This window comes from Schistocerca nitens, chromosome 4 (genome assembly GCF_023898315.1).
Source record: "Schistocerca nitens isolate TAMUIC-IGC-003100 chromosome 4, iqSchNite1.1, whole genome shotgun sequence".
NCBI classification, from domain to species: Eukaryota; Metazoa; Arthropoda; class Insecta; order Orthoptera; family Acrididae; genus Schistocerca; species Schistocerca nitens.
Genome location: NC_064617.1, coordinates 116,402,815 through 116,418,737, shown reverse-complemented (window position 1 = coordinate 116,418,737; position 15,923 = coordinate 116,402,815). Strand labels below are relative to the sequence as shown.

At 43.4% G+C, this 15,923-nt stretch overlaps 1 protein-coding gene and 1 non-coding gene across 3 annotated transcripts in view; both read left to right on the top strand.

Annotated features, from left to right (window-relative positions):
- Nucleotides 1-15,923, top strand: part of LOC126251493 (uncharacterized) — a 386,831-nt gene that overhangs the window by 263,300 nt on the left and 107,608 nt on the right. The window lies entirely within an intron of this gene.
- Trnat-ugu (transfer RNA threonine (anticodon UGU)) lies at nt 8,968-9,042 on the top strand. The gene has a single exon. It is a non-coding gene; the product is annotated as a tRNA-Thr (tRNA).

The window sequence follows — 15,923 nt, the reverse complement described above, 5'->3', positions numbered from 1 at the left end:
CCCTGCAATGTCGAGCGAGTTTACGCTCATAATGCCCGTTGACTGCGAGGAATATGAAAACACACTGACCATTTACCCATGATAGTCTCGTACATTAGTCTCTGCTACCAGTAATTCTTTTTTATTCACAGTGATTTACACTTGACTGCAACAAAACACACCCCATACAAGCCTTATAAAATTAAACATTTTTTAAAATAATTCTATGGAGTAGAAACAGTTGTCAAGAAAATACAGTGCATTCGGTTTGTGTCTGAAGTTAATTTTGTTGTGTATTACATTTTTTCTTATACAGTCCAATTCACAATAAAATGACAAATATTGTAACCAGTTTCGGTGACCTTGTCGTTAGACAATCGTCTTTATGAAAAAAATTGTACTGTGCGTTTCCACAAAGCTGTGTTATCTGCATCAACACAGACTTCGTTTTTACGCAAACTCCATCCCCTCCATACTTCACTATCGCTCTTTGCGCGGAAGTACCTCCCTACATGACACGGACTACCCAAGAATGTAGCCGATCTGCTGCTGATGATCATGTAGATAGAAACTGGTAGCACGCTAGAGAGATGCACTTAGCAGCTTTCCAACATGACATCCACAAGGTAATGTAGCAATGGCGAAAATAGTTAATTTTGTGTAGTAATCGAATCAGTAAACGGAAGGATGACTTACAAACGTATCGAGTATCATGTCGTTTTTGGAAACCCAGAATCTACTCTGTAGGAATCAACATGGATTCCGGAAACAGCGATCGTGTGAGACCTAGAAAATATTAGATACAGGCTCCCAGGTAGATGCTATTTTCCTTGACTCTCGGAAGGCGTACGATACAGTTCCGCATTGTCGCCTGATAAACAAAGTAAGAGCCTACGGAATATCAGACCAGCTGTGTGGCTGGATTGAAGAGTTTTAGCAAACAGAACACAGCATGTTGTTCTCAATGGAGAGACGTCTACACACGTTAAAGTAACCTCTGGCGTGCCACAGGGGACCATTGCTTTTCACTATATATATAAATGACCTAGTAGATAGTGTCAAAAGTATACAGAGCAGCATTAGAAAATTGCAGGAAGATCTGCAGCGGATAGGCACTTGGTGCAGGGAGTGGCAACTGACCCTTAACATAGACAAATGTAATGTATTGCGAATACATAGAAAGAAGGATCCTTGATTGTATGATTATATGATAGCGGAACAAACACTGGTAGCAGTTACTTCTGTAAAATATCTGGGAGTATACGTGCGGAACGATTTGAAGTGGAATGATCATATAAAATTAATTGTTGGTAAGGCGGGTACCAGGTTGAGATTCATTGGGAGAGTCCTTAAAAAGTGTAGTCCATCAACAAAGGAGGTGGCTTATAAAACACTCGTCCGACTTATACTTGAGTATTGCTCAACATTGTGGGATCGGTACCAGATCGGGTTGACGGAGGAGATAGGGAAGATCCAAAGAAAAGCGGCTTGTTTCGTCACAGGGTTATTTGGTAACCGTGATAGCGTTACGGAGCTCTTTAGCAAACTCAAGTGGCAGACTCTGCAAGAGAGGCGCTCTGCATCGCGGTGCAGCTTGCTTGCCAGGTTTCGAGAGGGTGCGTTTCTGGATGAGGTATCGAATATATTGATTCCCCCTACTTATACCTCCCGAGGAGATCACGAATGTAAAATTAGAGAGATTCGAGCGCGCACGGAGGCTTTCAGACAGTCGTTCTTCCCGCGAACCATACGCGACTGGAACAGAAAAGGGAGGTAATGACAGTGGCACGTAAAGTGCCCGCCGCCACACACCGTTGGGTGGCTTGCGGAGTATAAATGTAAATGTAGATGTAGACAGCGAGGAATTTGGCAGTCGGAGGGAAGTGTCCTAGGTCGGTCACAACTAGGGACACGACTTTTGTGAGGTGTACTAACACACAAAACTTCCTGTCAGACACCCAGATCGGTACCAAAGGTTGTGTGTAGATATGGGTGTCAACCAAAACACCGTTCTCGTTCGTGCTGTGTGCTGTCGTCCAGTAGAAGATGCGTAAACGGCAATTAAAAGTAACACCAGAACTGCGGAGTAGACGGAAACGGTATGCATTAGCAATAAATGTGAAGATCTGTGGTAGGCGAGATGCCGGCACGGTAGCGCATAGCTCAGCGTGTTCGCTCAGAGGGTTAGCTGCACTCTGTAAAAAAAAGTGATCGGGTCAGAGATGAACTTGAATAGTTGTCATGGGACGTCCGCCACGAACAAATGCAACGAAGAATAACAAACAAAACGACATCAAAAAAAATACAGGTTGGCAGAGCCTCAGATCGTCGTGCCAAAGGTCCCGAGTTTGAAACCCACTGATGACGATTTTTTTAACAGTTTACGCCTGAAGCTGTTATTTGGGAGAACATTTTTTTCTGATATACTAGCTGACCCGACAGACTTCGTCCTGTCAAAAAGATTTGTAATATGGCAGTTTTTTTGCCTACGTATTTAACAAAATTCTCCTGAACAGAACCGTCACCCTGGTGATGGGGCGTTGTGAATAAAAAATAATTAAATAAAACATATATAAGGATTTAAAAGTAAGTAATCGCTTTATTGTTAATCATGTGAATCATAATTATTATTATTATCATTGTAGTGCTTTGTGGTATACGATGTTTTTTGTTTGATTACCTGGCGCATAGATAAACAAATCTGATGGTTTTCCAACACGGGAACAGGCAACATACAATTGACCATGTGAGAAACATGGGTTTTCTAGATTAATACCACAAACACTTAATGATTGCCCCTGGGACTTGTTTATAGTCATAGCAAAAGTAAGCCGCACTGGAAACTGTAGTCGTTTAAACTCAAATGGCACATCAGTCGGAATCATTGGGATGCGCGGTATGAGAACATCTTCTCCTTTATACTTTCCTTTGAGTATAGTTGCTTCTATCACATTGTTTAGTAATTTTTTTATCGCTAACCGTGTACCGTTGCAAAGACGCGGTTGGTTGATATTTCGCAACATTATAACCACCGATCCAACCTTTAATTGAAGATTGTGAGGTGGCAATCCTGGCAAATCCAGCGAGTTTAAAAATTCCGGTGGATAGTTGACTACATCATCTTGATTAGTAGCCGAATCAACTGATTTATATATCCTCAATTCGCCTGTAATTTGTTCTTGAATTTTGAAATTTAATTCATTTACATCTATGTTTTTTGCAGCCAGTATAGCTCGTTCGCTCAACCAATCATGGTTTCTGTAATTTTGAGAAACATCTGGAAACACCTTCTGAATAAGTTCATCTTTTGATCGAGTTAACTGACAAAAACTTTGAGGAAAGTTAATGCAGCCAGTCAACATGTCTATAGGAAATTTGCCATTACCAATGTCAATGAGTTGTTTAGAGAATATGTTTCCAGATTGGTCATTTCGCAACTCGACACGCATATTCTTGCTTAAATGAAGTACTTTGACATGTTTCCACAAATTGGAGGACTTTAGACATGCATTGAGTTCATCAGCTGGCGTTGATCGTGGAATCACTGGCAATGTTTGACGAAAATCTCCTGCTAATAAAATCATTGCACCACCAAATCGGTTATTATTGCTCCGTAGATCTTTTAAGGTTCTGTCTAAAGCCTCCAAAGATTTTTTATGTGCCATCGTGCATTCATCCCAAACAATCAATTTACATTGCTGCAAAACCTTTGCCATTGCAGAGTTCTTCGAAACGTTGCAGGTTGGAGTTTCATTGCTTTGCATATTTAATGGCAATTTTAGTGCTGAATGGGCTGTTCGACCACCTTCAAGCAAAGTTGCTGCGATTCCCGACGAAGCGAGTGCAAGTGCAATTTTATTTTGTGAGCGAATTGTTGCTAATATTAATGAAATCAAAAAAGTTTTTCCTGTACCACCAGGTGCATCTAAGAAGTAAATCCCTCCAGTTTCATCATTTGTTACTTTCATAAGAGTTTCAAATACATACTTCTGTTGTTCAGTTAACAGTGGAAGATTTGTTTGAATTAATTCTTTCAAAGCGTTGAGATCATACAGTTTTTCTCGATGCAACTCTTGGTAACGCGATTTTTGTTTGACTGATGTAATGACGTGGAAACTGATGCATTTTATCTCGCGTGCCGAAACTAATACAAAAGAAACGCGAGTTTCGGAACGCGACATTAAACTTCTCCAACTATGTATTCTGTGCTCCAACGCACACACGCACATTGTTTTGATAGATATGATCTTTGACGTTAGGAACACACCTACATTGCTTAGACAACAGTGTGTGCTTGTAATTTAATATGAACTTTATACCATAGCAATAAAGCTCAAATTGACTACGTTTTAGTTACAAATCATTTGTATAGGAAAAAGAAAAGGGCTATTTTTAGGGTTTTTCCAGCAATAATTCTAATTTTTCTCGCCGTAAAAACCATCCTTGAACTTCAACGAACATTTTAAAAAAGGCTTTGGCCAAATTGGTCGAGGCGTTGTTGAGTTATGCGCTTACCAACACATTTTGCGATTCATTTTAATATGAACTTTATACCATAGCAATAAAGCTCAAATTGACTACGTTTTAGTTACAAATCATTTGTATAGGAAAAAGAAAAGGGCTATTTTTAGGGTTTTTCCAGCAATAATTCTAATTTTTCTCGCCGTAAAAACCATCCTTGAACTTCAACGAACATTTTAAAAAAAGATTTGGCCAAATTGGTCGAGGCGTTGTTGAGTTATGCGCTTACCAACACATTTTGCGATTCATTTTTATATATTAGATAGAAGGACGTTTGGGTTTGTAGCTCTTCTTTTGTTTAGTTGAAAGTAACAGACCTATAAAGAGTGAGTCACTAACTATTGCCACCAAGAATAACTCCGAAAGTATGATAGGAGATGAAAAGTCGCATGGGACAACGGGGGCCATAATATGACGTTCTTTTTTGTTGCTAGGTGGGGTCGCTTCAGAGATATGGTCAACTTTGTTTCTTTAAATGGGATGCTATAGTTTGGTACTTATTTGCTGATAGCGGCTATCGAGACGAATCCAATTATGTGTAACAGTAAGGTCTTTGAAGGTCAACGAAGGTCAGAAAGGTGGCATGAACGTCCATTTACAGAAGGTGTTCGAAGTGATGACCATTGGTATCAGTGCAGTGTTGCAACATTCTTATCATGGATTGAGTGGTATTCATTATCACATCGGCACTTATCGAAACTGTGACAGTTCTCTCTCGCATGTCTTCAGGTGTAGTTGGAACGTCTTTATAAACAGTGTTTCTTACAAATCCCCACAAAAAAAAATCCAGAGGCGTGAAGTGTGGCGAACGAGCCGGCCACGACACACGTCATCCGCGTCCAATCCAACGATTTGGGAACTGTCTCTGCAACTCATTTCTAGCCATCAGCGAAAAATGTGCCGGACATCCATCGTATTGATACCAGATTCTGTTTCTTGTTGCTAAAGGCATTTCTTCCAATAACAGACCTAATGTTTCTTGCAGGAATGTGGTGTACTTCCTACCATTAAGATTTCCTTCGATGAAATAGGGGCCTAATTCTGTCCTCCAGACTCCCACATCATACATTCACAGACCACGGTTTTTGGTGTGCAACTTGCCGCAGACAACATGTATTTTCAGTTGCTCGATAATGCATGTTATGCAAAATTAACATTTCCATGGTTCGTGAATGTAGCATCATCAGTAAGTAAAATCAAATTAATAAATGTGTCATCCCTCTGAATCTCAAGTTGAGCCCCTCGGCAGAATTCAGGCAACGCATACAATCCTTGATGGAGACTGATATGGTAAGAATGATATTCATGGCGATGCCGAACACTAACAACAATCCTCTGGCTCATGCGAGACTCCGTTGCGATTTGACGCGAACTAACACAAGAGTACCGATTTACGTTTCCTCGTTAGTAATTTTCCTTTGCTGGATATTTTTCCGATGCGCTAAAGATCCAGTTATTCTCAGTTTATCATACACATATTTAAATGTACGACGTGTAGGGTGAGTACGTTGAGGATATCTTCCAGCTTATAAGTCTCTAGCTCTCACTGAACTTCGTCGGCATTCTCCGTAAATGAGAAGCATATCGACTTGTTCTTCGAAGGAATGCATCATTCAAATTCACTTGATTCGACGGTACTAGTCTTACCTCTCCTGTTAGTGTTGTATTGCAAACCGTCGAATGGTGTTGTGTCAATGGCACGTTAGATGTATATGCCGTATTCGGCGAATGTTTGCTATTTGCACGATATACGAGAGAGAGAATTGTCAGAGCATGTGCTTCGATAAGTGCCGATGTGATAAGGAATACCACTCAATCGATGATAAGAATGTTGCAACACTGCATTGATCGAACACCATCTGTAAATGGACGTACATGCCACCTTTTGTGACCTTCGTTGACCTTCAAAGACCTTACTGTTACACATTATTGGATTCGTGTCGATAGCCGCCATCAAAAAATTAGTACGAAACTATATCATCCCATTTAAAAAAAAAAAAGAGTTGACCTTCATCTCTCTCACAAGACCCCACCTAGCAACAAAAAACCAACGTCGTATTATGGCCCACGTTGTCCCATGCAACATTCGTCCCACGAACTTTTCAGGTACTATTATACTTTAGGAGTTACTCTATGGGGCAATAGTTAATGACTCATGCTGTAGAGTACATTTGTATAGAAAGGTGTGTTGTTATCTATACAAATGTACGCTGTAGGTTTGCTACTGCCAAATAACGAAACGAAAGCAGACTGCCAAAAGAACATTGCTACAAACTCCGAAACGTCCTTTTACATATCAGAAAAATGTACTTCCATATAACAGTTTCACACGGAAACTTAAAAAAATCGCCATCAGTGGGTTTCGAACTCGGGGCTATAGTATGACGACGTGACGCTCCACCAACTCGCCCTACCATAGATCTTCACATTTATTGCTAATGCATAAGGTTTCCGTGTACTTCGTAGTTCTGGTGTTATTTCTAATTACCGTTTACGCATCTTCTACTGGACGGCAGCGCACAGCACTGACTAAATCGGTGTCTTGGTTCATACTCTGTCGATAGACAACGTCGGGTACATATCTGAGTGTGTGACATCTGGAGGTTGGTAGTTGTCTTAGCGGAGTGTTGACAGGGTGTGAACGAGACTTTTTGCCAGCGAGCAGGTAGCTTGCGCGTGTGTTCGCGGAGGTGGCCGCGGCCCACGGCGGCCATTAGTCTCTGATTTACGCCGCCTCTCCATATTCATAGACTTGTCCTAGGCGGCCTCTCCCCGCTGCCCGTCTGCCCGCTGTCTCGTCTCGGGCCGATCTCGCGGTCACGCCACGCCCTACGACAGCGGCTCTTCTCCAGCCAATCCAGAAGTGGCGAGATTCAGCACACAGTTCTTTGTAGTGCCCCCCCCCCCCCCCCCCGATTTTGTTATGAGTGGATGCGCTGTGGACGGACGTTACGATGTAAGGAAGAGACGTAATGGCAGACTCGTACACAGTTGAAAAGTGTGCTCAACCATACGGGTAAAACTACTTTTCTGCGCCTGTAAACCAATCAGGACCACCTCATGCTGCAAGAGCTTTGAGTTTCAAAGAAATACTACGTGCGTTTCAGTTCAGCGCACCATAATGCCATTGGACACCTATAAAAATCTTGCGAAGAGACACGTGCCGCGTGCCATCAAGTACGCTAATAAGGTCGGGAGACACACACACACACACACACACACACACACACCTCTGAGGACCTCTGGAGGATCGGAGTGGTACTATCGCACGTGCAGTGAACATCCAGAAGACGACGGAGAGCTAAACCACGTTATATTGGGATGTCCTTAGTTATGCTCCTGATGAAACTAAAATGTGGGAAAAATCCACAATATGCGGATTCCTATAGAAATAAATATTGAAACTCAGAACAATCTCGAAATTAACGATATAAGAGCACTTTGTCATTTCAAACATTGACGTTTGTAAAGTTATACGTGTATAAAATAACTGTGTACATAAGATTTAACTGTTTCCGCTAGCCTTTAAATGGGCGCATTGTTTCCAGCAACAACAAAAAAAGTTGGCGATAGTGAAAGTTCAGCCATGGGCATCACACCAAAAACTACGAAGGCCGATCTAAATCTTGAAACAGCCGAACATCAGTATTTCACCACAAAGTACATACTTTACTGTTACTGGTGAGCTTCCCAGACACCTCGTTGAATACAGTTTTCCACATCAGGTATCGATATGTCGCACAACAATTAGTGCATGTCATATACTTGAGTGAGACAAAAGTGGTATTTACAGACATGATCGTATCGACAAAAGAAAGTGGGTCAGTTTGCTAGCAGCTTTTAAGGGTTTCATAGGCCTGATAAGTTTGCACGTTGTTTAACTAGTCGTATCCAGACGGAGCTTAATTTAGAGTTGTGAGCCTCTTGCCGCAGGCGACAAGCGACAACACGCAACGTCGTCCTTATCTCTGCAGACATTGCACAAGCCACTTCCTTGTGATTACCGACACAACCTCCGTGTGTGTGGCGTGGTGTCTCCTGCAGGAAGAACGAAACATCAGTACCTTCACCTGTAGTGAGCGAGCGGGTAGCAAAGTAGATTTATAATTGAAATTACAATTAAATCAATACCATTCGCTGCTGACGGCCGTTGATATACATCAACGGGGACAGTTGAAAATGTGTGCCCCGACCGGGACTCGAACCCGGGATCTCCTGCTTACATGGAAGATGCTCTATCCATCTGAGCCACCAAGGGCACAGACGATAGTGCGACTCCAGAGATTTATCGCCGGCACGTTCCCAGTGAGAAGCACATTTTCAACTTATAGTCCACACACTACATTCGAAGCGCCTCTGCCACTATAACCATGATTCGCGGCAGACAATCTGCCGAGTGCCGCTGAGAATGTGTGTCGTACGGGGAGCGTACCGGCGATAAATGCCTGCAGTCTCACTATCCTCTGTGCCCTCGGTGGCTCAGATGGATAGAGCGTCTGCCATGTAAGCAGGAGATCCCGGGTTCGAGTCCCGGTTGGGGCACACATTTTCAACTATCCCCGTTGATGTATATCAACGCCCGTCAGCAGTTAATGGTATTGATTTAATTGTAATTTCATTCTAGAGAGCTGCACGGCCACCAATGGCATCTGTTCTTTCGAACATGTTCGAAAAGAACAGATGCCATCTTCATATCTATAATTGAGGTTTTCTCTGGAACAATGACTTAACTGAAATCCAGATTAGTCAGAACCCTTACATACTACACTATCACACCAAATGTTTTGAAACAATATTTCGTTCAAATTCGACTGTAATTCTGTCGATGTACAAGAATTTGAAATGAATGAAAAGCAATTTAAAATGTTCAATGCTGTGTACCTCGATCTCATATTTCAGTTCTCTCTCTCTCTCTCTCTCTCTCTCTCTCTCTCCCCCTTCAGAGAACGCCTCAGTTTCATTATGGGCGTTTCATATACCGCCATTGAATACTACTACTACTAGACCTACTACTGATTCTGTCAGAGACAGCAAAGGACTTGGAAGAGCAGTTGAACGGAATGGATAGTGTCTTGAAAGGAGGATATAAGATGAACATCAACAAAAGCAAAACGAGGATAATGGGATGTAGTCGAATATTGGTGATGCTGAGGGAATTAGATTAGGAAATGAGACGCTTAAAGTAGTAAAGGAGTTTTGCTATTTGGGGAGCAAAATAACTGATTATGGTCGAAGTAGAGAGGATATAAAATGTAGACTGGCAGTGGCAAGGAAAGCGTTTCTGAAGAAGAGGAATTTGTTAACATCGAGTATAGATTTAAGTGTCAGGAAGTCGTTTCTGAAAGTATTTGTATGGAGTGTAGCCATGCATGGATGTGAAACGTGGATGATAAATAGTTTGGACAAGAAGAGAATACAAGCTTTCCAAATAAGGTGCTACAAAAGAATGCTGAAGGTTAGTAAGGTAGATCACATAACTAATCAGGTATTGAATAGGATTGGGGAGAAGAGGAGTTTGTGGCACAAGTTGACTAGAAGAAGGGATCAGTTGGTAGGACATGGTCTGAGGCATCAAGGGATCGCCAATTTAGTATTGGAGGGCAGCTTGGAGGGTAAAAATCATAGAGGGAGACCAAGAGATGAATACACTAAGCAAATTCAGAAGGATGTAGGTTGCAGTAGGTACTGAGAGATGAAGAAGCTTGCACAGGATAGAGTAGTATGGAGAGCTGCATTAACCCAGTCTCAGGACTGAAGAAGACGACAACAACAACAACAACAACAACAACAACAATCGTCGTCACTGTCATCTCCTTCAATAGTTAAGTCTGATGATGTTTGGTTTGTGTGGCGCTCAACTGCACGGTCATCAGCGCCCGTACAAAGTCCCAATTTTTTACACAGTGCAATTTTTGTTAACAGTATAGTCTAGCCACTGTCACGGATGATGATGATGATGATGATGAAAACACAAACACCCAGCCCTCGGCAGAGAAAATCCCCAACCCGGCCGGGAATAAAACCCGGAACCCCGTGATCCAGTATGTAGCTAGGTCTGCCGGCCTGTTACGGCCCATAAGCCCATTCACCCTTTGTCTTGCCAAATAACTTCCGCCTGCATATCGCAACTCAGTAGCTTGTTTTAGTAATTGCTCATTGCCCATTCGTCTGCCAGTTACAAAGACAGAGGTAATATCAGGAGAGTCACTAGGAAATGTGGTAGAACCGCTCTTTCTCTCCATATGTATAGACGATCTGTTCAATAGTGACATCGTAGAGGGTTTGAAGGTGACTAGGACAGAATTTCTATTTGGTGCTATGAATGGCAGCTGGCTTTGAATGTGGATAAACTGCGTATGGCGACTGGTGATATTGCTGAAGAGTGCCCAATCCAATGGTAGCGAAATTGTTCGTTGAAGAAGTTATGCACGTGAATAGCAAAAACTCCGTCCTGTTTTCCAATTATTTCCCTGCAGCATATCTTTTTGGGTACATAGTAAGGACACCAGTACAACTACCTATTTCTTCAACTGTAAGAATTCGAGAGAGGTGCGAGGACTTCTCCGACAGTGTGTATACAGGATGTCCCAGGAGGAATGGTCAGTATTCCGGAATACGACTGGAAAAATTACTCCGAGCAAAAAAGTCCGCTAAAGATGGTCCCTAGAATGCATACCTGAAGCGATATTAGCACTTTAATCTTCGTTATCGTGAAAGAAATCTCGTCTACTGCAGGCTGTGTGGTTTCCTTATTTTTAGAGTGGATAGTATGGACCAAAACAAGAAAATAAATGCCCAGTAAACGTGGGCTATAAAGTGTTCACCTTAGGAGCTACGAGTACTGGGATCATCTTCGCTACTGTGAAACAATCTCTTCCTATGAACAACTGCTCGTAACTCTAAAGGTATGCGTTTTAGAGCCGATGTTAACTATGTTTTTTCGTTTCGAATGATCGTTCCTCTCATTCATGAATATTGACCATTCCTGCTGGGACACCCTGTTCAGGTAAAAAAACATTTCAGTTTAGCAAGCTTATAATACGAAGGTGAGCCGGCCTGTGTGGCCGAGCGGTTCTAGGCGCTACAGTCCGGAACCGCGCGACCGCTACGGTCGCAGGTTCGAATCCTGCCTCGGGCATGGATGTGTGTGATGTCCTTAAGTTATAGATTTAATTAGTTCTAAGTTCTAGGGGAGTGATGACCTCAGATGTTAAGTCCCATAGTGCTCAGAGCCATTTGAACCATTTGAATACGAAGGTGAAAGTTTAGGGCAGGTGGTAAGAGAGTAACGATGTAACTTGTATTAACTAAATTATTGTGCCTATACAGACGAGTGCTGTTCGTAGCGACTAAGGCCGGTATTACACTATGAAAGAATTTCAACACGTTTTTTTTAAAAACTAGGACCACACTGTGACTGCTAATATAAACGATAACCTAAAATACTGAAGTACACTATCACATGATTCAGAAAATGTCTTTCATAAGATAAGCGTTCAGAAAGTAATGCAACGCATTTTTTTTTCGCTGATTTCGGTTGACAAAATGCCGAATTTGTTATGGGACATCGTGGAATATTCTCACTTCAGCCCCTAAGTTTCATAAAATTCCGATAGGTGGCGGCACTATACGTCGCCTCCAGTGTGGCGTCTGTAAGGGAGGTGCGCTCCAAGCAGATCTGTCATTGAGTTTCTTTTGGCATCGCAGATGTTCATCGCCGCTTGCAGAACGTCTACGGATACCTCGCAGTGAACAAAACCTGTCCGATCTCCCGAATGCCGACCGGCCGCACACAGCTGTTCTAGAATTTTAGAACATGTTCTTTGCTCGCGTATCATGTCATTTCTGGAAACCCAGAATCTACTCTGTAGGAATCAACATGGATTCCGGAAACAGCGATCGTGTGAGACCCAACTCGCTTTATTTGTTCGTGAGACCCAGAAAATATTAGATAAAGGTTCCCAGGTAGATGCCATTTTCCTTGACTTCCGGGGGGCGTTCGGTACAGTTCCGCACTGTCACCTGATAAACAAAGTAAGAGCCTACGGAATATCAGACCAGCTGTGTGGCTGCATTGAAGAGTTTTTAGCAAACAGAACACAGCATGTTGTTCTCAATGGAGAGACGTCTACAGGCGTTAAAGTAACCCCTGGCGTGCCACAGGGTAGTGTTATGGGACCATTGCTTTTCACAATATATATATAAATGACCTAGTAGATAGTGTCAAAAGTTCCATGCGGCTTTTCGCGGATGATGCTGTAGTATGCAGAGAAGTTGCAGCATTAGATAACTGTAGCGAAATGCAGGGAGATCTGCAGCGGATAGGCACTTTGTGCAGGGAGTGGTAACTGACCCTTGACATAGACAAATATAATGTATTGCGAATACATAGAAAGAAGGATCCTTGATTGTATGATTATATGATAGCGCAACAAACACTGGTAGCAGTTACTTCTGTAAAATATCTGGGAGTATGCGTGCGGAACGATTTGAAGTGGAATGATCATATAAAATTAATTGTTGGTAAGGCGGGTACCAGGTTGAGATTCATTGGGAGAGTGCTTAGAAAATGTAGTCCATCAACAAAGGAGGTGACTTACAAAACACTCGTTCGACCTATATTTGAGTATTGCTCATCAGTGTGGGATCCGTACCAGGTCGGGTTGACGGAGGAGGTAGAGAAGATCCAAAGAAGAGCGGCGCGTTTCGTCACAGGGTTATTTGGTAACCGTGATAGCGTTACGGAGATGTTTAGCAAACTCAAGTGGCAGACTCTGCAAGAGAGGCGCTCTGCATCGCGGTGTAGCTTGCTGTCCAGGTTTCGAGAGGGTGCGTTTCTGGATGAGGTATCGAACACATTGCTTCCCCCTACTTATCACGAATGTAAAATTAGTGAGATTCGAGCGCGCACGGAGGCTTTCCGGCAGTCGTTCTTCCCGTGAGCCATACGCGACTGGAACAGGAAAGGGAGGTAATGACAGTGGCACGTCCAGTGCCCTCTGCCACACACCGTTGGATGGCTTGCGGAGTATAAATGTAGATGTAGACGTAGATGTAGGTTCCTGCATCGTTGCCTCGTGTGGACGTTCTAATTCGAGGTTATCATTGAAACACCTCGCTGCTTAACTGCACGCCTCTGTTCGTAGTGCTCACACATCCCACCAGTTGGGTTGCTCGCTAGGTTCCTCGCTTCTATCTGTTTGGCCCTACGAAAGTTGAACTCCTCTGGGAGCAGTATGTGGATGACAGAGAGGTTATTGATGCAGCAAGGTGTTGGCTCCGACGTCGAACAGTAGAGTGCTACCATGCCGGCATGCAGGTCCTCCTAAGGCCGTCGCATTGGTCGCAGATTTTGTTGAAAGTAAGGTTTTGTAGGCGAAACATTGGGAAATAAAATGGTGTGTTGGATTCCTGAATAAAATCAAACCGCTCTCAGAAAAAAAGTTGTTGCGTTACCTACTGAAAGCCCCCTCGTACATTTGACGAAGTTATTTTTACAATGTAATAGGGCCTGAGACGGCACACTTCCACTCCAGCAGTAGCTGGTCAGGCAGCTGGAGCGATGCGACCGTCCCAGCGGCTCCTGCGCCTGCCGTCTGCCGTGGGACAGACAACTCGCATTCCGCTGTAACACGGCGCGTACACGCAAACGCGACGTTCTCGTATTACGCTGGCTGCCCCCGCTCGCTCCCTAATTACGCGCTTTCGCTGCAGCCGTGTTGTAATTGGGTGAAACTTGCCGCCATTGTCGGCCCGCCGCGGGTCTAAAGTGTTTCCGTCAGAGGAGACTTTCGCTACCTTGGAAGGCACGCACACGCACCAGAGCGTACCCGTGAGAAGCTGGAGCTGCTGGTGACGTCACCTGCGGGAGATAAGCTCATCAAGCCAACGTAAAGCTTTCAGAGCCCAGAGGACGTTTAACACGCATTAGTTATGGTGTGAACTCAGGAACACCCTGCAGAGGCCTGTTAAAAGAATAAGGGATACCAACTACTGCTTCCCAATATACACCGAGGTGACGAAAGTCATGAGATATATATGGCGTTAGGACCGCGTAATCGCGTGCACAAGGCGTAGATTGGCCTCACATTTGTGCAGCTGTAATTTTTACTCCGGTGATTGATGTAAAAAAAGTTTCCGATGTGGTTATGGCCATACGGCGGGAATTAATAGACCTTTGAACGCGGAATGGTAGTCGAAACTAGACGCATGGGACATTCCGTTTCCGCAAACCTTTAGGAAACTCAATATTCCGTGATCCACAGTGTCAGACAGTGTACCGAGAATCTCAGATTTCAGGCATTACTTCTCACCACGAGCAACGCGGCGGATGACGGCCTTCACTTAACGATAGTGATCACAGTTGCGTTGTCAGTGCTAACAGACAAGCATAACTGCTTGAAACAACGGAAGAAAACAAAGTGGGACGTACAACGAACGTATCCGTTAGTATATTGCGGCGAAATCTGGCGTTAATAGGTATGGCAGTAGACGACCGGTGCGAGTGCCTTAGCTAACAACGCCACATCGCCTGCAGAACCTCTCCTGGGCTCGTGACGATATCGCTTGGACTCGAGACGACTTGAAAACCGTGACCTGGTCAGATGAGTCCCGATTTCAGTTGGTAAGAGTTGGTTAGTTTGTGGCGCAGGCCCTATGAATCCACTGACCATGGTTCTCAACAAGCCACTATGCAAGTTAGTGGTAGCTCCATAATGGTGTGGGCTCGATCCTCTGGTCAAACTGATCATTGACTGGAGAAGACCATTTCCAGCCATTCGTGGATTTGATGTTCCCGAACAACGATGGAATTTTTATGGAGGACAATGCGCCATGTCACCGGGCCACAGTTGTTAATTGGTTTAGAGAACATTCTGGGCAATTCGAGCGAATGATTTCTCCACCCAGATCGCCCGACTTGAGTCCCATCGAACAGTTACGGGATATAATCGAGAGGTCAGTTCGTTTACAAAATGCTGCACCGGCAATTTATCAAAATTATTGACGGCTATATGTAGCTCAGGACGTCTTCAAGGAATACCAACGACCTGTTGAGTCCGTCACGTCAAGTTGCTACACTATGCCGGGCAAAGGGAGTTCTGACACGATATTAGGAGGTATTCCATGTCTTTTGTCGCCTCATTGTATTTATTCCGGAGTGAAATTCATCATTAAACAATCTGTTTTTCATGATAGCAGCTCAGTTTACGGAATCGATACTGGAAATAAATATAATCTTCACAAAGATTTATACTCACTTAACCTTGGTCCAGAAAGATGTCCATTAATCAGGAAGACGCATTTTCAGTAACTTGACAGCGGGCCATAAAATGTTTATTATTTGTTAAAGTTCAGTTTAACTGGAGCCTGGGTAATGGACTGGTAGTAAATAAATGTCGTGTGACTAAGGTCTCCCATCCGGT